Raw genomic sequence first — 27298 nt, 5'->3', positions numbered from 1 at the left:
GCTAGGGAGTCTTATGCCCAAAATCGACCCAAAATTCAAATTCAACCAACGGGGGAGTCGCCCCAAGAGTACCGTCCAAAATAAAAAGTGGACCGATCGGGGCAATATAAAACTCCAAAGAAAGGTATTCGAGAGTAGAGTATAGAGTATGAATGTGATATTAAAAATTGGATCCAAGTATCTAGAGAGCCGTCCAAAGACCAAAAACCGCCCAAAACCGCCAAAGTGGAGTGATCGGGACTACATGGGACCGCCCCAAAACCGTCAGTGGGCAATCTTGATAATATGGGACTCAAATATATGGAATATAAAACACCTCCCAAAATGAGAATATTTGTAAATCATGGCTATATGGGGTTCAATAAAAGGTATTTACTACCAAACATAAATTGTAGTGGGGAGGTGTTAATGAAGACGCAACAGAGCAGGCCGGGTACAGCTAGTCTATTACATAAAAATGAAAGTGTTTCCCTTTGTTTGTTCGGTATAGAGGCAAAAACGCCTGAACCGATTTTCAGGAAATTTTTACAGGTGGTGAGTTTGGCCCCTCAATTAAAATAGGGTACTTAAACTTTTTATATCCAAAGGGTGAGGCGAACCTTCCACCTGACCACGATTTTCAATCGATTTTCCAGATCTCGGATATGGGTGCTTCGAATTTTGTATACCCCTTATGCCAACCCAAAACACAAAAATGGTAGACTATTTTAGGGTCAAAAAACTTGGGGGACGCCCCATCCCAAAACACACTTGAACGGACATATTTACCGATCGGGACAATATGGGACTTAAATGAAAGGCATTTGGGAATAGAGTATGAAAATGACATTTAAAATTAGGTCCAAGCAATTAGGGAGTCGCCACAAGCCCAAAACCTCCCCAAGAGTACTGCCCAAAATAAAAAATGTGGTCCGATCGGGATAATATAGGACTCCAATGAAAGGTACTCGGTATTAGAGTATGAATATGATATTAAAAATGGATTCAAGTATCTCTGGCGCCATCCAAAGTTTAAAACTACCCCAAAAGTTCCGCCCAAAATCAAAATGGACCGTTCAGGACAATAGGAGACTCAAATTAAAGGTTTTTGGGAGTAGAGTACGAATATGGTTATCGAATATATGGTTATCAAATAAAAGGTACTTTACGAATATGGATTTCAAAATGAGGTTCAAGAAACTAATTTTTCGCTTGGTGCTGACGAAGGCGCAGCAGAGCGGGCCGGGTAAATCTAGTCTATTACATAAAAATTAAAGTGTTGTGCTATGTTTGGGAGCGAACCATCCACTTGACCAAAATTTTGAAAAAACCAAATCTCAGAGATATGATTTTGTATACCCCTGATGGCAACCCAAAAACACAAAGTTGGTATACTATTTCGGGGTCAAATAATCTGTGGGGACACCCCATCCCACAACCCACCCAAACTGACATGTTGATCTATCTATCAAATGAAAGGTGTTTAAGATATAAGTTGATATAAAAATTGCCCCCAAGTGTCGGAATAATAGTAAGTAAGGGAGAAAACTACGGGATAATATGGGACTTGAATGAAAGGGGTTTAGCAGTAGGGTATGAAACTGATAATAATATTAGGGACCAAGCCCTTCATCACGGCATGTATATCGCGACTGGCCGCAAACGTACCTGTTGGATCACCGGAACTATGGTACTTAAATGAAAGATCTGTGAGAATAGAGTTTGACATCCAAATTAAGGACAAAATTCTGGCTACAGCCCAAAAAAAGAAAAAACAGAGGACGACCGGGACAAACAAAAAACAACCCACAACTGAACATGTAAGCCGTTCGAGACAAAATAGGACTGTTATATTGGGTTGCCCAAAAAGTAATTGCGGATTTTTCATATAGTCGGCATTGACAAATTTTTTCACAGCTTGTGACTCTGTAATTGCATTCTTTCTTCTCTCAGTTATCAGCTGTTACTTTTAGCTTGCTTTAGAAAAAAAGTGTAAAAAAAGTATATTTGATTAAAGTTCATTCTCAGTTTTATTAAAAATGCATTTACTTTCTTTTAAAAAATCAGCAATTACTTTTTGGGCAACCCAATAGATGGTCCTTGATAGTAGGGTACAAATTTTACCCTCCAAATTGGTTTGACATAGGAAGTATGGGTGGATGTTTGTGATATGATTTTGAAGTATAGAACTGTTGTAAAGGATATAATAAAATGGCGCAATAGTTTGAACACCAAAAATGAAGAGGGATAGATCCAATAATCAGTCTAACGAGCGACTCAAAATCACTTCCTGGGTCGATTTACCTATGTCCACCTGTACGTCCGTCTGTCTGTTCGTCCAAAGTACAAAGTAAAGGTCGCAATTTGCATCCGATCATGTTCAACTTTGGCATAGGTTTTTTTTTGGCCTATAGACAAATCCTTTTGAAGTTTATGAAACAAACTCTAGATGCACTAAAAAACTCAAAAGACTTTTGCAAAATCTTACTTTATATCAGACTGCATGTTTCTTTCATAGCCTACAGCAAGCAATAAAATTTTATACATTATAACCACTATTGCATTCAAATATGTCATCCAATTATTAGCTAACCAAAAGCTTCCTTAAGTTTATAACTATCTCATGGGAAAGGTTAAACGGATAAAACCCCCATACACAAATAATCCTTGGATCCGAATCTCTAAGACTTGGCTTAGCTTTATATTTTCAATTTCTTTTGCCTTTTGTCCCAGGGGAACGAATTTCCATTGAAAGTTCATTCCTTGCGTTAGTTTTTAATGTGTCCTCTGTTATCATTTTAGCTGGTTCCTGGTCTTATATCATGGCTTTATTCCTTTATAGTTCTCCTCTACTTTTTGTCAATTTCTCTTTTTGTTGGCGTCTTGTTTGTTATTATTGTTGTCACACAACTTTTGCTCTAAATGTAGATTTTCTTAAAGCCACAGGTTATGCAAGAAGGTTTTCCATTATCATCCAATCGAAGTTTCTTCTTTCACGTTCGATAGCAGATTGCATGCTTGGCATCAGTTACTCCTTGCCTACGTTGGGTTAGTGATGTTATTTTTAGCGGCGAAGGGAACCGAATATAGTCAAATGGATAAAATATCAAAGGACTATGCATTCCATATTTCAATGTCTTCCTATTAAGTTATTCTGAAGAAAAAACGACATTTACAGCCTGTTTCACTAAGCTAATTGCTTCCATTCACTCGCACGCTATCGGACAAACAGCTGATTTTCGTTTCAATAAGAAGCAGAAAAACGACTTGTTGGGTGAGTGGCAATGCGAAAGAAAACATAAGCACTTTGCTTTGTCATCGAGTTTCACTATGAGTGTATTGACGTCAATTATAAGAAGACAAGTGTCAAATACGCTCACTTGCAATTTGACTTTCGTGAGTTAAAGAAATAAGAAAATCTGACCATATCTTGATGAAGTTTGAAACACATATTGGTGGCAGCTTACATAAATATCAGTACCGTTCATTTTTGAGCCGAGAAAGTAACATGTGAAAAACTTGTGAAAAGTCTAATGCACATTTGTAACAAATTTTATAGCTACTGGTTTTAGGGCATTTCGAAAACATTTGCGGTTTCTGGAAAATAAAATCGATGAATTTCGTCTTCTTAAAAATAACAAGGAAGAGCGTGCTAAGTTCGGCCGGACCGAATCTTATATACCCTCCACCATTGATCGCATTTGTCGAGTTCTAAGCGCGGTAACTCTTTTTAGACAAACAAAGAATATTGAATAAGAACTGTTATGCTATTGGAGCTATATCAAGTTATAGTCCTATTCGGACCATAAATAAATGCAGAATATTGTAGAAGTCATTGTGAAATATTTCAATTCATTCGGATAAGAATTGAGCCTTGTAGGTGCTCAAGAAGCAAAATCGGGAGATAGGTTTCTATGGGAGCTGTATCAAGCTATTGATCGATACAAACCATATTAGACACGTATGTTGAAGGTCATGAGAGAAGCCGTTGTACAAAATTTCAGCCGAATCGGATGAGAAGATCAGTTTATATGACAGCTATACCAGATTATAAACCGATTTGAACCATACTTAGCACAGTTGTTGGAAGTGATACCAAAACACCTCATGCAAAATTCCAGCCAAATCGGATAAGAATTGCGCCCTCTAGAGGCTCAAGATGTCAAGACCCAAGATCGGTTTATATGGCAGCTATATCGAAACATGGACCGATTTGGCCCATTTGCAATACCAACCGACCTAAACTACTACAAAGTATTTGTGCAAAGTTTCAAGCGGCTAGCTTTACTCCTTCGGAAGTTACCGTGCTTTCGACAGACAGACGGACGGATGGACGGACATGGCTAGATCGACTTAAAATGACATTATGATCAAGAATATATATACTTTATGGAGTCTTTAACGCATATTTCGACGTGTTACAAACAGAATGACGAAATTAGTATACCCCATCCCATGGTGGAGGGTATAAAAAGATATATCACCGATACTACTAGAAATATTGAGCTAAAACTTTGAACAGATTCTTATTTGTCTATAAGCAGGTTAAGTTCGAATATGGGCTATATCGCACTATATCTTGATATATAGACCGATCCGCCGATTAAGGGTCCACGGCCAATAAAAGCCACATTTATTATCCGATTTTGTTGAAATTTGGGACAGTGAGTTGTGTTGGGCTCCTTGACATCTTTCTGCAATTTGGCCCAGATCCGTCCAGATTTCGATATAGCTGTCATATAGACCGATCTCTCGATATAAGTTTTTGGGCCCATAGGAGGCACATTTATTATCCGATGTCGCCGAAATTTGAAAATCGATATATTTCTGCAATATGGCACAGATCGGGCCAGATTTGGATATAGCTGTCATATAGACCGATCACTCTATTTAAGGTTTTGGGCCCATAAAAGGCGCATTTATTGTCCGATATAGCCGAAATTGTGCACAGTGAGTTGTGTTAGGCCCTTCGACATAATTCTTCAATTTGGTCCAGATCAGTCGAGATTTGAATATAGCTGGCATATAGACCGTGTTAGGCCCGGTCGTTTTACTTATTTTTCATTTGTCTTTTACTAAGACTCGAGTTTTAGGCATTCGCTTTTATTTGTTTGTTTTCAAATATTGTGTAAACTGCTCTGAATACTGAAGACTAGCAACCGGTTAACCTAACCAACATTTGTGCATATTGAAATTGCAACACTAATTTGATAACGTATATGAATGGTGGTCTATAGCAATGACAGTGATGAACCATTTTCGCGCAAATAAATCACTTCAAAGGTGTTAATAAGCTTTAAAAAACACATGGCCAACACCAAACAACATGCAATACCTATGATGTATTTCAAGACTAGATGAAAATGAGGTCTTTCGGGTGTGGTGTAAAACCCTAGGACTGTGTTTTTCGAGAAATCTTTCTCGAAAGACTAGAAGAGATCTACCGCTTTGCTGTCATTGGCTAGAGCAGACGTCTCAATCCTTGTGTCCGTCATGACACTGTCTAACCGGAAGGTTGCCAGCAACGTCTTTTGCAGAAGCTGTGAAGACATCAAAGAAGAAGAGACTATAGAACACCTTCCGTGTGTGAGCCCCGCACTAGCAGTCAGGAGGAGTTCCACTTTAGATCCCATTTCTTTGAAAACCTATCTGATTTAGCGGATGTGAACATTCGCTAGTTATTGGGTTTTTTAAAGCGATATGGACTGGAAGGCATCTTCCTTCTTCTGTTCCTTTGGTATCACAATGGACGAAAACGTCTAAGTGAGTCTGATGGAAGATTGTCACTTAAACCTAACCTAACCTTGCTTCTTTAGCAAAGGTACACTGTTGTCTTGTCCCAAAGTTAATTTCTTAATTTCAACGATAGTTTTACCTTTATTTTAAATTTGACCTTCATTGAAATGTCTTTAATAGCAAGGCGCAAAGTTAGGACCTATGAATCTTCCACTTAAAATTACAAATCCTTAATATGAACGAAAGTATCTTTCACCACAGGAAATGTTTCCTTAAAAAGTTGGAAAATTGATAATCTTTAAATTGCAAATTTGCAAATTTTGCACGTATCAATGAGTGCAATCCCATTCAAGTTTAAGCTCAAGGTAAGAGGCCTCCCTTTTAAAGCCGAGTCCGAACGGCGTGCCGCAGTGCGACACCACTTTGGAGAAAAGTTTTACATGGCATAGTACCTCACAAATGTTGCCAGTAGTAGGAGGGGAAAACCACCGCTGAAAATTTTTTCTGATGATATCGCCAGGATTCGAACCTAGGCGTTCAGCGTCATAGGCGGACATGCTAACCTCTGCGCTACGGTGGCCTCCTTCTTTTAATAAAGTTTGCCTATCTTTGGCTCGATACTTTAAAATCAGGACAAATTATCAGTGTAGGTCTGACAACTACAGAAGCTGTGAATGGTGAGCCCTATCGTGAGATGATATCAAACTTTTTTTGCCCAAAATGCAAGAGATTGACTTGCATGACATGTGGTTTCAAAACGACGGTGCCACATGCCACACAGCACGCGTAACAATGGACTTATTGAGAGGCGAGATCGGTGAACATTTGATTTCACATTCAAGGTCGGTGAACATTTTATTTCACGTTCGGGACCGGTCAGTTGGCCGCCTAGACTAGTTTTTGTGGGGCTATGTTAAAACTCATGTCTATACAGGCAAGCCCGCTATAATTACAATCGCATTGGAAGACAACATTGAAGCATATATTCGTAAGATACCGGCCGAAATTTTGGAAAGTGTATGCCAAAGTTGAACTAAGCGGAACCATTTGAAGCGCATTCACGGTCTACGTTTGAAATAATATTCAAACAATAAATTATATGGACCGTACTATCAATTCAGAAAGATGTAATCTTTCTGAATTTTATTTATTAATTTTGAAAAGCTTTCCTAAAGCTTTAAAAAAATCACCCGTTATAACTCACTACCCTAGTTCTAACCCAAACTTATATTAGCACATTCTTGGCTAACCATTTAAAAGTACTTTCATATGCTATGTTATGCTTGGAATAGAAGCTTTTAACTTAATATTTTCAAGCTAGATATTAGAGTAATTAAATGCAAAAAAGATGAAAAAACTAATATGTAGTCAACAATCTTTCTCTACAAATGTCTTTACCATCCAATTTTAAGAAATCGGATTTTTATCAAAATTTATAACCATTTTATACAAAGTTTACTGAAGAATAAATCAATACCGCATAATCTGTCATAGAAGCCTTCCTTCACTGGTTTTCTGCTAACATATACCCACAAAGACGTCTCCCAAGCCATTGAATATAGATATGTTGATTGTATTACCTGTCCCATCACTCAATCCTTAAAGGGCCATGGTTAATTGGAAGTAGTGGAAAATAACCACATGAGAGTACATTAACAAACAATATTGTTTGTTGCACTTTTAATCATATTAAAAAGTTCATAATAACATTAAATGTAGTTACGTTTGTGCGATTCACAACTAATAGCCAATTCCACAAGCAATGACATGGGCATAGACCTAAGGGCGGTAGAAGTACATCTTTTAAAAGTCATTGTTGCACAGTGTGTAATTTTTCACTTTAGGAGTATACAGAGCTTTTTCCATATGAATGTTTTTTGTTTTTTAATATGAAAATTAAGATTCGTACTTTGCTTTTGTAATTTTATTTATTCGAATCATAGGAAGATTATTTCTATACCTGGCGAACTGTTTTGTAATCCCTCTTTGACACCCCCCCCCAACCTAGGTATTTTTGTTGCACCATTTCTGATTGCTTTTTCATGTTGCTGGATGTTATTTTTCTACCATTTAAACGTACCCTTGCCGTTTCACTAACAATATCTAACAAACTTTTTCGAAAAATCGGAAGATTCGCTTTAACCATAGTAAATTCTCCTGCAATACCCATCTGGTCTTGACCGCTTGTATCAAATAAAGACAGTATATTGGCAGCAAATGGTTCTTTTTCTAAATTTTATAGATGACTGTTGGAACATCAAATAGGAAGTTACTACTTCAACACTTTTTAGGGTCAGATATTTTCATCCACCGTAGCGCAGAGGTTAGCATGTCCGCCTATGACGCTGAACGCCTGGGTTCGAATTCTGGCGAGACCATCAGAAAAAATTTTCAGCGGTGGTTTTCCCCTCCTAATGCTGGCGACATTTTCGAGGTACTATGCCATGTAAAACTTCTCTCCAAAGAGGTGTCGCACTGTGGCACACCGTTCGGACTCGGCTATAAAAAGGAGGCCCCTTATCATTGAGCTTAAAACTTAATCGGACTGCACTTATTGATATGTGAGAAGTTTGCCCCTGTTCCTTAATGGAATGTTCATTGGCAAAATTTGCAATTTTCATCCAATCCTAGCGTTATAGGTAAAAAACTGGTCGATTTCCAAAAGGACAAGGTAAGAAATTTGCAAAGCTATTCACAATTGCTTAGAATTATGGTTATTTCTTTTCTTACGCCACATTTCTTACCCGTTTTTTATCTGACACCACTGTACAACGACTAAGCGGTATCCTGCTGCCCGTGAGTTTATAGTTATAATCAGCTACAGCCTTTAAAATAAAAATTGTTTAAAATTTAAATCAAAATTTTGTATTGATCCTTACACACAAACAAGATATTTCCCTTGATCTAAGTTATGAAAGGAATCTTCAAAATAACGATGTTATCTTTAAATTTATGTCGCTACTGACACCACCGTCCGATCCAATTTCGATCGCTGACGGATTCTTACTTAAAAGACGGCTCTTAATTTCATCTTCTTATACCGCCCACCATAGGATGGGGGTATACTAATCTAGTCATTCCGTTTGTAACACCTCAAAATATGCATCTAAGACCCCATAAAGTGTATAAATTCTTGATCGTCTCGACATTCTGAATCGAACTAGTCATGCCCGTCCGTCCGTCTGTCGAAATCACGATAGCGGTCGAACGCGTAAAGCTAACCGCATGAAATTTTGTACAGATACTTAATATTGATGTAGGTCGTTGAGGATTGCTAAAGGGTCATATCGGGTGATATTTAGATATAGCTCTCATATAAATCGATCTCCCGATTTGACTTCTTAAGCCCCTGGAAGCCGCGAGTTTTGTCCGATTTGTCTGAAATTTTGCACATAGTGTTTTGTTATGAGTTCCTACATCTGTGTCAAGTACGGTTTAGGTTAGGTTGAAAAGAGGGTGCAGATATTAATCCGCCCATTCCACTATGGACATACACCTAAGCCAGTAATCGGCTTGTTTTCCACTCTAAAAACTACAAAGTAACCTCTAAAAAGAAATTAAGTTAGGAATTCCAAGTGGTATTGAAAACAATTAAGGATTTTGTAATCCTTATTTTTTTCAATACCACTCCCATAAGTTGGGTCATGTCTGATATTGTGTCTCCACCTAAGTACCGGTATCTGTTGGACGCGAAAGCCGGACAATGACAAAGGAAATGCCCCAGCGTCTCATCATGTTCCCTGCATGCCCTACACATGCTATCACTATCCGCACCGATTTTAATTAAGTGAGCTCGTAGTCCTATATGTCGCGTTATGATACCAATAGCTATACTGACCTCCTTCTTGCTTCCTTTTAGTAATAGCCTCGTCTTTTCACGATCTGGATCCCCCCATAGGATTTTTGGCATCCTACCGACCGTTTCGCTGTAACACAATGTTGCATGCTCATTTGTCGCCAACTCCCTTAACTCGGTCTGAGTCGACCCGAAAGTCTTCGGGTTAACGGAGTTTATTGACGGCAGTCCTCTGGCCTTCAACGCCTAATCTTTCATTTCCCCTTACTCCGTTATGGCCCGGCACCCAAACGATGCGGATTTTGCCATCCTCACACTGCAAGACTGTTCGTGGCCTTACCGTCCTGGTTGTTGTTGCCCTTATGGCAATTTTACTGTCGGTAAAGATGTTCACACTCGACGTTCTCGCGTTAGCACCACACCACTTCACGCATTCCGTGATCGCCCGAATCACCGCCTGCAGGACCGTGTTATGGTCAAGCAGTCTAAAATAGATCTCAGTCCCTGGGTTCTCAATGTGGACCCCCAGGACCACTCTGTCCTCTAGCTTTGATCCATCCGTGTAAAATGATCTTCCAGATGGCAATACTAGGGTTCCGTCAATCCAAGACTGTACCGATGGCAGCAGCGCCTCGCACTCGACTTCAAGGATCATCTCAGGTATCCGATCGGAAACCACTTCCCATCCTTCCAGGTTTCCTACCGTTGCCTCGATTATACCGCGATGGTATGAGCTGCTCCCATCCTCAATCCATTCTCCCATCGCCTTAAGTCTCATATCATAACCGCAGTGGCTGCCTCACACTTATTCTGTATGTCAATGGGTCGGATATCTAGAATAGTCGCCAGTACCCTAGTGAGCGTGGTCCTCATCGCTCCGCCTATGCCAAGACAACATGTTCTCTGAACCTGTTGTAAGGTCCTTATGTTGCTCTTTTTCTCCATAACAGTCAACCAAACTACTGAGGCATACGTAAGTATTGGTCTAATCATGCTCCTGCAGAGCCAGTGGATTATTCTCGGATTCAGGCCCCATTTCGAGTCAACGGCCCGTCTACGTAGTGCCCAACATCTGTGAGCCTTCTCAGTACGCTCCTGAATGTGACACTTCTAATTCAGTTTCCTGTCCAAGATCACACCTAGGTATTTGACCTTGTCAAATATCGAAATCGTCTTATTGAGGAAACGTGGTGCGTTTAATTGGCCCACCTTCGCCTTCCTCGTGAACAGGCATATTTCAGTCTTCTCTGGGTTAACATTGAGACCTCTGGATCTAGCCCAGTCATATGCCATATGCAAGACCCTTTCGGCCCTTCTGCATAGCTCGTTGGGATCCTTACCTCTTAGAAGTATTATAACATCGTCTGCGTAGCAGACGGGTTCAAATTCCTCCTCGGTCAGCATCCGTAATAGGTCATTTATGGTGGTCACCCATAGGAGTGGCAATAAAATGCCCCCCTGTGGCGTGCCCTGTGCCACTTTCTCCCTTATATTTATGCCATTGGACACACAATTTATCCACCTGTTCCTTAGCATATGGTTTATCCAGTTTCTGGTAAGTAAGTTATTAATAATTTTTCTTACGTAGAGTTGATGCCTAGAAACTCCAACTCCTTCATGATTGACGTCGGTTTTACATTATTGAAAGCACCTTCAATGTCAAGAAATGCTACCATTTTATATTTCATGACAGCGAGAGAACCCTCTATGTAGCCGACTAGGTCGTGAAGGGCTGTTTCAGTGGGTTTGCCTTTAATATATGCATGCTGTCGCCGCGACAGACGATCTCCAGGGATCTTTGCCCTAAGATATGTTTCCATCAACCTCTCAAGAGTCTTCAGCATAAAGGATAACAAACTAATTGGACGAAAATCTTTCGCCTTCGTGTGGTAGGGTTTTCTTTGTTTTGGTATAGCTGCCATATGAACCGATCTATGATCTTGGCTTCTTGAGGCTCTAGGGGGCGCAATTATTATCCGCTGAAATTCTGCATTAAGTATTTTGTTTTGTCTCGCAACAACTATGTCAAGTATAGTCTAAATCAGTTCATAACCTGATATAGCTCCCATATAAACCGATCTCCCGATTATACTGCTTAAGCCTTGCAATTATTATCCAATTTGGCTGTACTACGGCTTCTCTCATGACCTTCAAATATGATCTAAATAGGTCTATTTTTTTATTTTACTTTTTGAGTCTCTAAAGGGCGCAATTCTTATTCGAATTGTCTGAAATTCTACACAATGACTTCTACTATAAGCATAACAAGATATATCTCCAATAGCATAGCAATTCTTATCCATTATCCTTTGTGTGCCTTAAACGAGGCACCGAGGAAAGAACTCGACAATGGTGGAAGTTATATAAGATTCTGCCCGACCGAAATTATCACGCTTTTACTTTATTTCAGTGTATTTTGCTCATACATAGGTAAAGTTTTCGAAAGCGCCAAACGCTCCGACGTTTGGGTATAGCTGCCATTTTGCCATTTTTTTCTCAACTTAAGATGCTGATACATGTTCTGTTCTACAATATATAAAAGTTGAAGTTTGGTATTCTGGGGCTAGGTACCTATGCTAAGCATTTTGTTATGTTTTTATACTAAGTTGAGTTTGTTTGTTAGATGTATTTTGCTTTCAGACATGTTAACGTAAAAAATTGAACACTGTGCTTCTTTGTCAGGACATATGTACATACATCACATTTTATATTTGCACATGACAGACAGAAAATGTCTATGGAAATGACTTTTAGAATCAGCTACTATTTTGTTTTATTTTTCCGCTAAGGCCTAGTTGTAGACATTTCAAGAGATGGTCCCAAAAAATTTTAGAGTTAAGGTAAATATATTAAAAATGTATGCCAGGCATTTGATAGTAACTTTTTGCTGTGTAGGTTGTCTTCTACAGGAATAGCCACTTCACAGAAATTCACTGAGAACTGATGTTGACTTTTCAAAATAACCATAGTCCTTTGTTTCATATTTGCAGTTAGTTTTAATCCCTAGCAAAACCTTTTAATAGCCCATTATAGTTTGAGCGGTTTATATACTTCATGGGTGTTTTTTAAAGCTACGGTTAGGGTGCTTTTGTCCATTTTGCATGTGAAGTTAAATGCACATCGGAAATCCTTTTCTCTACAAGATTTTTATAATTTCCTTTTTAATATTAAAAATACATAAAAAGCAACAATAAATCAAAAATCAGTTTCGTAGAAAAAAAGAAATAAACGAACAATAGCAAATTTAAATTTACATATGTGTGCTTGTATGTGTGCATGGTAAAAAGGGGTTGTATGCTATTTCTTCTCTCATCGAAATTATTTATTTATGAAACATGGCCATTAATAAGAGGGAATCGATGAAATGCCTCTTTAACAGGGTGATGATTGTTTTACATACTCCCATGTGATGTGATGTGATGACGTTGAACGCCTGGGTTCGAATCCTGGCGAGACCATCAGAAAAATTTTCAGCGGTGGTTTTCCCCTCCTAATGCTGGCAACATTTGTGAGGTACTATAAAAAGGAGGTCCCTTATCATTGAGCTTAAAACTTAAATCGGACTGCACTCATTGATATGTGAGAAGTTTGCTTCTTTTCCTTAGTGGAATGTACATGGGCAAAATTTGGAAATTTGCATTTACATTTGGTTTAGAGCCAGAGATTTGTTTCCAATGAAGTATTTTTTGCTAAATTCTTTTTTAATTTTTGTATGTTCTAAAATTTATTTTACATTTACTGACTATTAGAATTTACATTAGTTTTGGAAGGTTTGCGTTAAATGAGAAGCCTACATAAAGGTTAGCTCACTCAGCCCCCATAATTGCCGATGCCCTTGTAAGAGTGTATGTGAAAAGTAAAGAGCTGTGAGGCCCTAGATTATTCCTAGAGACAAAAAACAGAATGAGAAAAAGTGGTTAGGGTGCAAATTCCTATAACATACACCCAAATTTAGGCGAATTGTGAAATTAGTGTGCCAACCATTTACCCTGCGCATCCAACCATTAATGGCCTCATTGAAGATTTTTGATATCCCCAATCAGGACCACCCCTTCTTGTACATTTACTTAAAAATACTCCTCAGAGATACGCTTGCCAGTTCAGCCGGATCGAAACAGAACCACCTTCTAAGTTTGAGAGTCTTTTCTTCTGCCCCTGCATCAGAGGAGAGGCTTAGGGGAATTATGTGGGATTCCCATGGGCACAGCCATTAGGCATTTGGCGTCCGATATTCAAACCCGTTTTAAGAAATTCACATGCACCCATTTACCCAAGCCAATATAAAAATGTTAACCTCCTGTGTGTCAGAACGAGCAATGTAAACTACAGTTGTTTTGTACACTGAAAAAAAGTTGACTAAAAAATTAAGATTTTTCCTTATTCGTAGGATTTTAGTCATGAGACGAACCAAAGAACCAAAGCCTTAAAAGAAAGATGATATCTTTAAATTTAATTTCCTAGTTACTAACGGATATAACCATCCGTTTCAAATATTGATCGCTGATTGATTCTTATTTTTCTTCATCGATCACTGTCCAATTATTATTTTTTAAAATTTCTTTTATAAATTAGCATCTTACCCTTAGGAAATTATATATATATAGACGCTCCTATTTATAACCCTATTTTGTGTCTTTAACTATGATTCACTGTTGTCTTGTCCCAATGTAAATTTCTTAACATTCAAAGATATATTGACCTTCATTTTAGATTTTTGTTTTGACGCAAACATTTAAAATAAAAAATCCTTAATATGTAGGAAAATATTTTTCGCCTAAGGGAATGTTACCTGAAACAGTTGAAAAATTGATATTCTTTAAATTTTTGATTAAATCTTTAAAATTAGAACAAAAATGTTTTCAATGTAAATATTTTTCCAGTTTTGTACTGGTGAGCCGAGCTCAAAATCAACTTTGCTAACTAGGCGCTTTGTAAATGCAAACGTTGCTCATGAATATTCCAGTAAGGAACAGGGGCAAACTTCTCACATATCAATGAGTGCAGTCCGATAAAACTTGATTAAGCTGAATGATAATGGGCCACCTTTGTATAACAGAGTCCGATTGGCTTGCTGCAATGCGACACCTCTTTGGAAAGAAATTTTACATGGCATAGTACCTCACAAATGTTGCCAGCATTAGGAGGGGAAACCACCGCTGAAAATTTTTTCTGATGGTCTCGCCGGGATTCGAACCCAGGCGTTCAACGTCATAGGCGGACATGCTAATCTCTGCGCTACGGTGGCCTCCAACTGGGCACTTTATTTCACCTAAATACGATTAAAGTTGTTTTCTCTCAGTGTCTCAATAATTTATGTCATTAGGTAGTTGTACATGGTCCGATTTTTCCCACTCCAGGGTTAGGTTTAAGTGGTCGAAATGAGGACCTAAAATGAAACTATTTCTGCTTGCCAGAACGAGACACACACACAGCAGATGTTCCCCTCTTTCTCGCTAGAGGTATAACCACAGATTCCAGTTCCCCCGGAATGTGTAAGGAAGATTCTGTGTAAGGAAGATTCTAGCCTCCCAGACTCATCTGCCCTTCAATTCTATGGGATATCTCTGATGCCCGGCAACTAGAACAGATGAATTTTGAATTGTTTAGCTATCTCTTTCAGAGATCTGCTGTTTTTGAGAAGATATTGAACGCTTCAACAGCATTTTCTGGTGACAAAAATCATTGACCACGCATTTTTATCCTAATGAGCGTGCCAACTCAGGACTGTACAGCGGTTGACCCATCAATTGGACATTTTGGTCGGCTGAAAAGGCGCTGGTTTGTGCCAATGTGTCTGAGCTCACATTAACATGTTGAACAACGATTCGCCTTCTCTCATTTGTTTTTCGAATTTCTCCCAAGACTCAAATTCTTTTGAACCACTCAGAATTAAACGTCCTCCGTTGCTCAAGCGACCAGTATTGCAGAACAAACAGGCGATCATTTACTTCGAAGTGTTTTTTAAACGAACAACTTTCAAAGATCTACATGGTCGATTATTGTTTTGGGTTCATACGCATAGATCCACAATTCACTGCCTATGGCGTTCCTATAAATGTTTTTTAAAACACCGCGATAGTGTTTTGTCAAAATTTAGTATTACTAATCGACACGAGCCTTTTTTTTAAGCAATTGTCAGATTGTGCGGAATAGAACTAGATGAAACCTTTTTTACGGCAAAGTGTTCATGCAATGTCGAATATTTGCTGGTAGAAGAAATGTTCAAGGATGCCTTTATCTCAGGTATGTCACATGACGATCATGCATTATAAGTTCACGTATGGCATCAAAGCTCTCTGGTATAACACACAGTGGGAGAAAATCGAAAAAAAAAACTAGTAAAATATATGCAGTTTGAGAACGGGTGAAGATATCACTTTGAAATTTCAAAAGTTTAGAACTAAGGTGTCCGAATTTTTGAGCACTATCCAGTAAAAAAAATAAAGATTTGGCAGCCCGAACTATTTTTCGAAATACCGAGGTAACCAACTTTGGGGGCCTGCCGAAAAGCGCCCGGACAACCTACGGCCTTGAAATTTTTGGCCGATTTCGTTAACACTTTAGCTCGAACCATTCTTCAACTTCAAAGAGATATCTTTACCCGTTCTCACACGATATATTTTTTACTAGTTTTTTTTTCATTTTCTTCCCCTTATAACGGCCGTTTTTGGATGACCTTTACGGACATCGACTTTGAACGGGCGTCGGCTCGGCTGAATTCATTATATATGTTATGTTATATGTTTTTCAAGGTGCTATAGGATGGTGCTTAATCGCCATACAAAGATTTAAGTTCACCGATGCACTTTTTTGATAATACACGTCGAAGGTTGTGCAAAATGGTCGCACAAAAATGTTTAGAGTTTACATAATTTTTTTATCAAAGTCACTGCAAACAACACAAATGATGGTATGTGAAAACATTCTCAGTAAGATTATGCTAGAAAACGTCAAACTTTTCAATGTAAATGTCAGATTGCACCTGGCAATACTTAGTGTTGACAATTTTAGCCTATCCGTTTTAGCCCTGTCCGTTCGCCTGTGGAAAGCACGGTAACTTTCGAATAAAGCTCGGCGCTTGATATTTTGCATGAATACTTCCTATTAGTGTAAATCGGTTGGGATTGTTTTTATGGGCAATATCGGTCCATTTCTTGATATAGCTGTCATATAAACCGATCCCGGATCTTGATTTCTTGAACACCTAGAGGACGCAATTCTTATCCGATTTATCTGAAATTTTGCACAAAATGGTTTGTTTTGACTTCCATTAACTGTGGTCTAAATATAAGCATGGTCCCATATGAACCGATCTCCTGTTTATATTTTTGAGCCCCCATGGGGAGCAATTTATATCCGATTTGGCTGAAATTTTGTACAACGACTTCTATGACTTTCACCATACTTGCCAAGTATGGTTCAAATCGGTGCATATGCTGATATAGCTCCCGATTTGGATATTTTGCACTCATAGTTCTACTATGGCTTTCATAAACCATAGCAAGTATGGTCCAAGTCAATTAACTATAAAAAGTCCATATGTCAGTCTGACGTGTGTGAACACATTATTTTGGGACTGATTTGTTTTTTTTTTTTCATAGGGCCAAATTGTATTTTTATAGCCACCATCATAATCTAGTCAGTCCGTTTGTAAAACCTCGAAATATTGATATGCCACTCCATAAAGTATTTATAGCCTTGTGCGTCCGTCTATCGAAATTACGATATCGGCCGAACGTGTAAAGATATCCGCTTGAAATTTTGTACAGATATTTCTTATTGATGCAGGTTGTTGGTAAATGTATTTGCATCAGATTTGATCTGGCCGAACTTTTTACAACAACACAGTTTTATCTTTTATACCCTCCACTATAGAATGGATGTATACTTTTTTCGTCATTCCTTTTTAAACACCTCGAAATATTCGTCCCTATGATCATCATGTCATTTTAAGTCAATTTACCTATATCCGTCCGTCCGTCTATCGAAATCACGCAAACTTTTGAAGCAATTAAGCTAAACTCCTGCGTAAACACTTCTTATGCATGTAGATTGATTGGGATTGCAAATGGGCCAATTTGGTTCATGTTTAGATAAAGCTCCCCTATAAACCGTTTCCCCGATTTTAATTCTTGAGCCTCTAGAGAGAACATTTCTTATCCTATTTGGATGAATTTTCGATGATTTTTGCTTTTAACTCCAACATAACATAACTCCAATTTAAACCTATCTCTCGAATAGACTTCTTGAGCCTCTAGAGGGCGCAATTCTTATCCGATTCGGTTATAATTTTGCACAATGATTTCTCATATAACCTACAACAGTTATCGTAAGTACAGTTCGAATCGGTCTGTAACCTGATATCTCTCCCACATAAATCGATCTTCCGATTTTACTTCTTGAGCCTCTAGAGGGCGCAATTCTGATCCGATTTGACTGAAATGTAACAAAATAACTTAAGCAATGATCTCTTATATAAAAACAATGTATAATCTTAATCGGTCCATAACCTGATGTAGCTCGTATATAAATCTCCCGATTTGACATCTTGAGTGTTAACAGAAACCATTTCTTATACAATCATAAAGAATTCATGGGGTTTTCTTGTTATGCCCTCCCATACTCCTTTTCCTATAAATGTATAAATAGAAACAGTGCAAAGAACTTGACAAATGCTATACATGATAACGCGTAAAGGCGAGTTGTTAAGAAAATTAACAGAAATTTACAAGAAATTATCTAGTGTTTGTACTTGATGATCTTTAAAAAGGTATATATTTCTGCGCTAATACTACATTTGAACCTTATAAAATTGTGTCTCATATATTTTCTAAATCGAAAAATATTTTCATATTAATATCATATAGAACAATCTTCAGATAAAGCTACATGAGCTCATAAATGGACTACTTGTTACCTTATTGTACTGTACTTAATATCCAACATTAAAAATCTGAAATAAGAATTCTTGAGCTTAAAAGTACTTAGTTTAGGTTAGGTTAGGTATGAGTGGCAGTCCTTTACAGACAATTAGACAATTATAAGTCCATTGTGATACCACAGGACGGACAGACCAAGGCTTATGGCGGGAATCGAACCCACGACCCCTGCACTGGTAATCCAAGAACGCTACCAACTCGGCTAACAAGGCGCCCCGGTAGTAAGTATTCATCAAATTTATATTCATATCCATCAAAAGCACCATAGCACAAAGGTTAGCATTCCCGCCTATGACGCTGAACGCTTGTGTTCGATTCCTGGGGAGAATATCAGAAAAACATATTTCAGCGGTGGTTTTCTCCTCCTAATGCTGGCAACATTTGTGAGGTACTTGCCATGTTAAAACTTTTCTCCAAAGAGTTGTCACACTGCGACGCGCCGCCCGGACTTTTATAAAGGAGGCACCTTATCACTGAGCTTAAAACTTGAATCGGACATCACTTATTGAATAGTTTGCTCCTGTTTCTTAATGGAATGTTCAGTATTCGGTTTTAGAAATAACACAAAAGTTCCAGAGTTTTCCCAATACCCGATACTATTTCTATGGGCATTTTTATGTAAGAGCTTGACCTTTCAGCAATTCGGATTTTGCTTATCTTCTTATCGTTGCAAACAAATGTACAATGACTCAAATGAATCATACAAGGGATCCAGTTTTGGCATTCACAAATGTCTTATGATAATACCGGCCCATAAAACACAATATTAAGAATAAGAAATACCTCCACATTTTTAACTAGTTATTGAAATTACCCAATTTTTTTTTTCATTCATCTACATTTATGGGGATTTTTGTCTAAATTTGTTTTAAATGCTCGCAAAAATGTAAACCCAGGAGCCAAACGACTTGTTCAGAAATATTTAAAACAACTATTAGTTATTTACTTTTTTTTTTTTTTGTTAAAATTCTTATCAAAATAGTAACGCAAAATTCTAGGCAACAAAAGTGTCAATTTTCAAAACGTTCAAAACCACTTTTCTAAATTGCCACTTTATTTTTGAGAATAAACCACAATCTGAATGAAAATTTTATTCTACACTTAAAAAAATATTTCAAACAATCGGATATTGTCCGACTACAGAGCGTAGGGTTCTCTGTTTCTATCACAAATAGGAAATCAAAAAAAAAGACTATTTTTTAAGTTAGGCAGGAAACGTGTTAAAAAATATATATTTATCTAAACTCTAATGAATTTTAGCCTTAATAAAATTATCCAGATCTTAAAAAATTTAGTTTTCCATTTTCTCTGGGTCAAAAATACATAAATTAAAAAAAAAACACTGCCCCACATTGGCTATGCTGGAATAAATGTTCCTTAAATTACTGCTTGTCATATTTTTATCATGGTCCTTTTTCAAAGGCTTCTAGAATTTTTTACACCATAATTACACACAGACCAACCACAAAAATTGCTCTTTAGTTTGTGTCCATTTGTTTTTCTTGTCATCTTATATTTTTTTCTTTCAAAATTAAAATTGTAACGGCACTCACTTTGTCACTAGAAACACTAGAATGAAGTTGAAGCAATCCGTATGATAATTACTTGGTTACACCTGTAGCTCTTCGGATTGCAATGCCGAGCTCTCTAATATCGGGTTGTTTTTTGTTGTGCGTGTGTTTTTTTTTTATATTTTTCTGTAACGGAAATATGCGGATTTTTAACTGATTAACTGTGGACAGCTCCTCTCACTCACTTTTGAACGTTTGAACGAATGAAACAAACTTGAATGAAGAATATCCTGTTTGTGGTCTTCCCTTTTATATCATCAAATTCAAAGGTGTTGTTGCTGCTGCTGCCCGTGTTGTGCCATTCAACACTTATACAAACACACGCATTGAATAAAACGGCCATTAAAAATGACAAGAGCAACGTTGATTGTGTGTTGATTGTTACAAATGTTGAGCGCAACACGTGAAACTTTTCACACACACACACTCTCTCGTTTATACGCAGCCCATCTGATCCACAACAGGTTTGTCTATAAAAACTCAATGCAACAACGTTGCGTGTGTATGTGGGTGCTATGAGGTTTATGTTAAAAACAAAGATACAATTACAACGAAGGCGAACCCGAAACCTGAATTATGAGTAGGCAAAGCTGTTGGCTTGTGGTGAATTGTTTCAGCAACATGTTGATAGAATTCGTCATATGAATGAATATATTATGTTATTGCAGAGTTTTCTTTTTTAATTTTGATTTGTGATTTCCGCTTGATATTCATAGTTTTTTGCATAAAAAATCTAAAATGTGATGAGTATGTGTGGGATTTGTTAGATTTGCCAGCAGTTTTATTGTGACGTATAAGCAACCTAAATGTGTGTGGCATTGTTGCTCATACGCTCTGGTATCCTGTTTCAAAGTTAAATTTATCTCTTCATACAGTTGTTATATGTGAAAATATACTTTGTTTTAATGTTTTTACAAACAAACATCATTCATATAAAGAAGTTAATATTTAGATAAATTTGAATGCAAATAAAACACGGTTTAACCGATTCGACTAAAATTTTGCACGACGTGTTTTGCTATGACTTCCAACAACTGTGCCATGTATGGTTTAAATAGGTCAATAACCTGATATAGCTGCCATATAAACCGACCTGGGATCTCGACTTCTTGAGCCTCTAGAGGTCGCAATTATAATCCGAATTGCCTGACATTTTGTACGACGGATCCTCTCATGACCATCAACATATCTGTTTATTATGGTGTGAATCGGTCTATAGCCTGATACAGCTCCCATATAAATCGATCGCTCTATTTACTTCTTGAGCCCCCAGAAGGCGCAATTCTTATTCAAATTGGCTGACATCTTATACTGGTCTCCAACATATAATTTAATTGTGGTCCGAACCGGACCATATTTTGATATCGCTCTAATAGCAGAGAAAATCTTTTCTTTTATCCTTTTTTTTTGCCTAGGAAGAGATGCCGGGAAAAGAACTCGACAAATGCGATCCATGGTGGAGGGTATATAAGATTCGGCCCGGCCGAACTTAGCACGCTTTTACATGTTTTTTTTTTGTATTTAGAGCGCACAACAAACCGCTTTTTGTTTAAGGTGTATGTCCATAGTGGCATGGGCTGATTAATGTCTGCACTGTGTTCATATCAGACAAAACTATATATGGAAGCTATATCTAAATCTGGTTTGATTTTCGCGAGTTATAGTGAGAGGATAAACAAGATTTTGTATTTTTTTAATTCTATTCCTGGCACGAACTCATACATAAAATTTCAGGCGGAAATGTCAATGTTTACTATTTTTGTCACCCTTTGCATTCAAGTGGAACCGCTGTGCCATGGTACGTCCAGAGTGTCGAAAAGCTACTGAAGGCAAGGATGAGGCTTACAGGCCACCTTTACAGTCGGTAGATATGCGTGAGGAGAAGAAGGGGTATCGAGACGAAAGATGGAAAGGAAAGAAAAGAAGAATGAAATGGAAGCACATAAGTGTGAGCGAATCGAGATGTTCAGAAGCCAGAATGAATTCCGCAAATTATATCAAAGAAATAAACATAATACTGATGGCTTTGGTACAAGCACATCTTCCTGCAGAGACAAAGAAAGAAATCTGGCAACATATACAGATACTGAGGATATGGAAAAAAATTTTTTCCCAGCTGCTGGTTTCCGATGATAGTGCCAATGAGTATACCACATAACCAGTAACTGATAATGATATAAAATGTGATCGGAGGCAACACGCTAATGAGGCATATGCATCAGTTCGTCTGCTCAATCTGGCTAGAAGAACGCATACCCTCATCATACTATATCCCGTACACAAGAAAGGGAAGAAGATAGTAGGTGCCAACTACAGAGGAATAAGCCTCTTCCCCCCATGGCATACAAAATACTATCGAGCTTATTGTTTGAAAGATTAACGTCTATAGTCGACCGAAATCCACCATACATGCATATTTTCCCATGGACATTCCACTTAGGAAAAGGGGATACTTCTCTCATATCAATGAGTACAGTCCTATTCAAATTTTTTTCGACGACATCGATATTATTGGTCGGTCTCCGGAAAAAGCAATCGCAGCCTTTGAAAGTATCGAAAGAGAATCAACGAAAGTGGGTCTGACAGTAAATGGAGATAAGACCAAGTGGTTGGCATCAACTCCCATAAAGTCCTGTACACTTGAGCAAATAAAGAAAATAGATAAACTTCTCACATATCAATGAGTGCAGTCCGATTCAAGTTTACGCTCAATGATAAGGGGCCTCCTTTTTATAGCCGAGTCCGAACGGCTTGCTGCATTGCACCACCACTTTTCAGAAGAAATTTTTTTAGATAAAATCTAAAAAATAGTACCTCACAAATTACCTCACATTAGGAGAGGATAACCACAGTTGAAAATTTTATAATTGTCTCGCCGGGATTCGAACCCATGCCTTCAGCATCTTGAGCGGACATGGTAATCTCTGCGCTACGGTGGCCTACATGAGAGATAGTCAGCAACTTAAAAATGAGTACTTCGAGTGTTTAAAAGAAAGAACTTTCTTAAAATATGTGGACTACGAGCAATATGAGCCATCTGTATGACAACGATAGAAGATAGGAGCTCTAAAACACTAAATAAACTGAATCAAAAATCACCCATAGAAACAACTAAGCACGGTGTTGACAAATTGACCACATTGCACAGTGGGGTATTTTGTCCCAAAAATTGTGCTTAATTAATATCTTAAATTTCCGATACAGAGAATACAGCAATATTTATAGATAACTTCGATCTCAAAGCCAGCTCCAGAATGAATATTTTTCAAATTTTCTTTGAAAAGTAAACAAGACGTTAAATTTCATAAACAAAACTAAGCAATAAAAACGGCCGTGCCGAACTTTGGATACCCAAAACCAAGCATATAATAATCATCTTATTTTATTATAACTCCACTACTATATCCATAGTTATATCCAAATATGACAGCTATATTTGTACAGTCATATCTGAATCATATTTGGGTCGGATGTCGGGAGACTTAAAATAACTCATTATTTAAAATTTCAACGAAATCTGGTAATAAATAAATCTTTTATGGGCTTCAGACCTTTAATCGACATATCAGTCTATATGACAGCCATATCTAAATATCGTCCGATCTTTACGATATCCGGGTCAGATGGCGGGAGGCTTAAAACAACTCACTGATTCACATTTCATTGAAATCGGGTAATAATTAAAGCTTTTATGAACGTCAGACCCTTAATCGGCATATTAGCCTATATGACACCTATATCTACATATAGTCCGATCTGCACCATATTCAGGCCGGATGTCGGTAGACATAAAATAACTCACTGTTTTAAATTTTAGGGAAATCAGGTAACAAATGCAGATTTTATGGGCTCAGACCCTTAACCGTCAGATCGCTCTATATGGCAGTTATATCTAAATATAGTCCGATTTGAACCAAATTCAGGTCGGGCGACGGGAGGCTTAAAACAACTCACAGTTTCAAATTTCAGCGAAATCGGATAATAAATAAAGCTTTTATGCGTTCCACACCCTTAATCGGCAGATGGGTCTATATGGCAGCTATATCTAAATAAAGCCTGATCTGAACCATGTTTGGACATACACACACGGACATCGTCAAATCGTCTTAAAATTATACGACAATCCGAAATATATATACTTTGTAGGGTCGAAAATAGATATTTCGATGTGTTGCAAATGGTATGACTAAATGAATATACCCCCTATCCTATGGTAGTGGGTATAAAAGAAAAACAGTTTATGTCAAAGAATTAATTTTTTATTATGGAGCCTTGAGCTTTAGGTGTTCAATTTAAATTAGTTTACTCTACATTTATTTTAAGAATCTTTTTTTTATTTTTTAAAAATTGGTCCAAAATTGATCAAATTTGCCCACAAATTGAACAATTAAAAAAAAATGGAATCCGCAAAAGACCCTCTAAGATATTTTAAATATAAGTAGTTCTAGCCGTGAACTAACTCACTATGTTCGTGATAAGTGCTACGAATTGCTACCCTTTTAGTTTTTATTGTTTTTTTTTTTTCCAAAGTTTGCATAGTAAAAATAATGTTTGCCACATGATTTATCTTTGCTCGCCATATAAATACCATACATATACAGCCATTAAATTGCTTATGAGATAAAATATGTATTTGAGAGCTATATCTAAATCTGATCTAATGTTGTTCAGTACACATGATAATACCTCTAATGCCTCATGCTAAATTTTATGAAGATCGTACCAAATTACGTCGATTTCAGCCATAACAAGTAAAAAGTGTGCAAAGTTCGGCCCGGTCGAATCTTATATACCCTCCACCATGGATCGCATTTGTCAAGCTCTTTTCCGGTATCTCTTTTTGGATCGCACATTGGTTTGACACATCATAAGTCATTGCGTAAAATTTCAGCCAACTCGGATAAGAATTGCTCCCTTTAGGGTCTCAAGAAGTAAATTCGGGAGATCGGTTTATGTGGGAGCTTTATCAGGCTACACACCGATTTAACACGTATGATGAAGGTCATGGGAGAAGCCGTTGTTCAAAATTTCAGCCTCATTGCGCCCTTTAGTGGTTCTAGAAGTCAAGATCCCAGATCGGTTTATGTGGCAGCTATATGGACCAATTTGAACCATACTTAGCACAGTTGTTTTTAAAAGTCATAACAAAACACCTTATGCAAAATTTCAGCCAAATCGGATAAGATTTGCGCCCTTTAGTGGCTCTAGAAGTCAAGATACAATATCGGTTTATATGGCAGCTATATCAAAACATGGACCGATATCACCCATTTACAATTCCAACTAGATCGACTCAAAATGCCATATCGATCAAGAATGTATACACTTTATGAGGTCTTAGACGAATATTTCAAGGTGTTACAATCGGAAGGCCACCGTGGCGCAGAGGTTAGCATGTCCGCCTGTGACGCTAAACGCCTGGGTTCAAATCCCGGCTTGAACACCAACAAAATTTTCAGTGGTGCATACATTTGTAAGGTATCCTGCCATGTTAAATCTTCTCTACCAAGTGGTGTCGCTATGCGGTACGCCATTCAGACCCGGCATATAAAAGGAGACCTCTTATCATTGAGCTTAACTTTAATCGGACTCATTGATAAGAGAGAAGTATCCTCTGTTCCTTAATGGAATGTTCATGGGAAATTTTGTTTAGTATTAATACAAACTTAATGACAAAGGTAGTATTCCCCATCCTATGGTGGAGGGTATACAAATGTACATTGGGAGAAAGATATATAAGGGAGCTATACTAAATGTTAACCGATTTGGACAATAAATTCTATATTTACACACACATGTTTAGACATTAAATCATAAATCTCATTTAAAACTTGATATAATGTGAACAAAATTGTGGAATATATGGTAGCTATATCGAATTCAAAACCGATTTTGATGGAACTTGGCAGACGTATAGAGACATCAAATAGTAAATCTTTTACCACATTTGGTAATGCTCGGACTAAAATTGTGGCTACTACAGCCGAAAAAGGTCATAAAATTTTTCATTCCTAGGCCATAAAAAACACGTTTGTTAATTTTTTATTAAGAATGGACGCTTCCCTGAATTGATCTCCATTTTGAACGCCAAATACCCAACTGTACATTGGTTCATAAAAGTATCAACACACAGATGTTATCTGGTCAACCACAACTGTTCATAAATCAACAACAGAACGTGTAGTGCATAGCTTTAGCCAGGATTTTACTTTGTGGCGGACTTATATTACAACTAGAAAACAATGAAAATTACGTAAACGCAATAATATTCGAAAAATAGGAATCTTGGGGGAGGGACTCGGTATGAATTTTCATATCTTTTTTTATCCCCGTGTCGTGTTAGTTGTTGCAAAATAGGGTGTTTTCCTTGTGTCTATGAAGCAAACTTCACTAAAAGAATTTATAACAATTTTAGAATCTGCATGGAGAAGTGTAAATGCAAATGTGTTATAGAAATGTTTGAAACATGTTTTAAATATGATGCTTCATCGGGTCAATACCCAATAAATACCTATTTTGGGTATTTATAAATTTTCAAATATTTTGGTAATGAAATCATTTTCCAAAAAATTTTTGATGATTTCGTATTCTCTGTAAAACCTTAACGGATATTAGGTGATATCTGCAAATATTCACAATTTTGCAAAAGTGCACCGGCTACGTTTTAATTGGTTCAGGTGCAAGTGCACTGTACATCCATGGTGGTGGGTATCTAAAGTTCGGCCCAGCCGCACTAATGGCGTTTTTGCTTACTTTGTTTCAAAGCCACTTAACCATTTCAATTCTATGGTGAAAAGATAAACCTGAATCTTGAATAGTGATATACCGAAAAAGTCATTTTATTGAATAAGTCACTATTATGCGAAATATTTTAGTTGTGTAGGAATTACATTACACATACGCATACGGTAAGTTCATAAGCTCTTGCGGTTTGTAGGCTCTTCTTAGAAAAATTATAGTATTTCTTGTCGAGGACTAAAAAATCTTGTAATAAAAACAAACCTCTTCCTCTCACTATTCATTTACGTCAATTGTCAGCATTCGTACAGAAAGATGGCGGGAAAAGAGCCAAAGAACAATAATTGTTTTCAAACATTTCATTTAGTTCATCTAATTAAATACACATTACCCATACACTCCCATTCTATATGTATGTGTGTTTGCATGAGTAAGGATACACCTATTGCCATGTTGTGTGTAGTGTATGTGATAAAATAAATAAGGACAATGATGAAGGCCCACATAATTATCACAACAAACCTAGGCATAGCCCACAC

At 37.4% G+C, this 27298-nt stretch overlaps 1 protein-coding gene across 3 annotated transcripts in view; it reads right to left on the bottom strand.

The window, feature by feature from the left end:
* Window positions 1–20224, bottom strand: part of LOC106083726 (uncharacterized) — a 66185-nt gene extending 45961 nt beyond the window's left edge. For 2 of the 3 annotated variants that reach the window (XM_059369327.1, XM_013246945.2), the window contains exon 1: window positions 20004–20224. The gene's annotated coding sequence lies outside the window, so the exon portion shown is untranslated. The remainder of the gene's footprint in view (window positions 1–20003) is intronic. The other variant, XM_013246944.2, reaches the window with a different exon arrangement.
* Between the last annotated feature and the right edge of the window lie 7074 nt (window positions 20225–27298).

The sequence above is a fragment of the Stomoxys calcitrans genome, chromosome 5 (genome assembly GCF_963082655.1).
Source record: "Stomoxys calcitrans chromosome 5, idStoCalc2.1, whole genome shotgun sequence".
NCBI classification, from domain to species: Eukaryota; Metazoa; Arthropoda; class Insecta; order Diptera; family Muscidae; genus Stomoxys; species Stomoxys calcitrans.
The sequence above is the reverse complement of the archived record's forward strand: the minus strand, read 5'-3'. Positions and strand labels throughout refer to the sequence as shown.